We start from the raw sequence: 2229 nt of genomic DNA, 5'->3' as shown, positions 1-2229 counted from the left end.
TTAAAAATGTTGACCATGTATTAAAAAATGTTAAATTTGTTTTGGAAAAATGTTAAGCCTATGTTAGAAAATTGTTGTTGCATTTACAGAAATGTTGAAATGAAAAGGAAAAGAAATAAGGAAAAAGCAACAAGAAACAAAACAATCTAAAGAAAAAAGAAAAGGGAAAAAAATAAATAAACTAATGAAAAAGAATGAAAAAACCCGGAGAACAAAAAGGATTTTTTTAGAAAAGAAACAAAAGAAAACAGTAAAAAGAAAAAAAATCTGAAGAAAACTGTCTCGACTTGCTTCAAGTAGATCGCGCCCGCTACTTAACACGAACAATTGGCAGGCGCGATGGCTAGCAGTGCTCGCTGCCTTCCCGGAGCTCCAGTGTTTGATCCCTGGTTCTCTTATTTTTCTTCACTTATTCTTAGCTGTGCGCGAAGTGGGCTGGCCTGACTACTGTAGCCGCTTAATTGAGACATCCTACAGTCTCACCGAAGGTGAGATATAGTGTCAGCGAGGACTACATGGCACATGCTATTTGGCGCTTCAGGTGCCTGTTACTGTGCATTTTGCAAATGGGCGCCTAAAGCCCTCTAAGCTGGGCCGGCCCGTTTGACTAAGTTTTCTTTTCTTTTTTCTTTTTTGCTTCACTTAAATTTTTTGAACTTTCTCCAAAATTGGTGAAGTTTTTTGTAAACGAATAAATTTGTTGAATTTGTGAACTTTTTTTTACAGAGTTTGATGAACTTTTTTCAAAATCGACGAACTTGTTGAAAATTGAGGAATTTTACAAGATTTTTTCGAAAATTGATGAACTTTTTTCAAATTCTACAAAGTATTTTCCAAATTCAATGATTTGTTTTTTCAATTTTATGAACATTTTTTCAAAGTTGATGAACTTTTTTCAGAATGGGAGAACTTTTTTCAATTTCGACGAACTTTTTCCAAATTTAGCAAAAATATTGAAATTAATATACTTTCTTTCTAGTTCATGAACTTTGTTTTCAAATTAATTAATTTTCTTTCAAGTCCTTGAACTTGTTTTTCTAAATCCATGAACTTTTTTGAATTCACGATTTTTTCTTTTTTGGCTATTTTTTCCTTTTTTTTCATTTTTTTCTCCCAAATGTGGACGTCTACATGGGCCGGCCCACCAGTGACGGCGTGTTGGTGCCACGGAGCTTCCCTAGTGCATGAAGCGCCGAGTAGGAGCTCCCGGACAAGGGATTGATAAAACAAAGTGGGCTTAGTGTTGATGTCAAATTGTGTCATCGGATCGATTCTTTAATGGGCTGGCCTACACGATGTAAATTTGTGAGTGTCTCAAAAAATTGTAAATGTGTGAAAAACACAATAAGTAAATAAAAATATGTATGATGAACACTTATATACAGCATGGACTTTTTGAAAATACACGATGATTTTTTTAAGTATGATGAACATTTTCTGAAAATACAATGAGCTTTTTTTTTCAAAATGCACGATGACCATGTTCAAAAAATAAAGAGCTAGAAGAAAAAAGATGAAACTCTAAGAAAAAATGGAAAAAGGATGGAATCTTCTAAAACCGGGTGACAGGTTTCCAAAACCAGTCCACTCTATTCGTCTTGTCTGAAGATAAGACCGTTGTGGGCTTGTATGGATGCTCGTGAGGTTTGGTGGATGCATCAGGTCGATTGCACACAGTTCCTTGTTTGAGCTCATCTAAACAAAAGGTCTTGGTTTGAGCATTCCTTTATTTTGTAACCTCTCTTAGGAACTTCAAACGGAACAAGGCTAGGATCCTAATCTCTATTCGTTCCTCCTTGAAATCGATGTAGATCACGATATTTGCTCAACAACACAGTTCAAAGAGCCAGAGTTGTACAACTCTACTGGTGAGGCATGTCTCCTCTTTTCTTTATACTTGAAATAATATGCTTACAATGTTCCAACAGTAAGATAATATGGGCCGGGTCCACCTGTACCAGTGAAATAAAGTTATTTTTATACTTGCCACATGGTGTGAAATGAAGTTATCATTATCATATATCGCATGTGCTTCTTTCTCATCTACTACTTCGTTGTATCATAATTTAAGTACGCACGGAGATGGGGAGGAATCACGCATCTGGCCAATGCCTTAGCGTGCATGTTACTGTAATACCCTGCATTTTGCGGACCAGCTCATGCTTTGGTAGCTTACAAATCCAAACTTGCAATCAGGTGATTAGGTAGCTAAATACATGTGCCTACTCT

This window comes from Triticum urartu, unplaced genomic scaffold, assembly GCF_003073215.2.
Source record: "Triticum urartu cultivar G1812 unplaced genomic scaffold, Tu2.1 TuUngrouped_contig_7256, whole genome shotgun sequence".
In the NCBI taxonomy this organism is placed as follows: domain Eukaryota; kingdom Viridiplantae; phylum Streptophyta; class Magnoliopsida; order Poales; family Poaceae; genus Triticum; species Triticum urartu.
Note: the sequence above shows the minus strand (reverse complement) of the source record.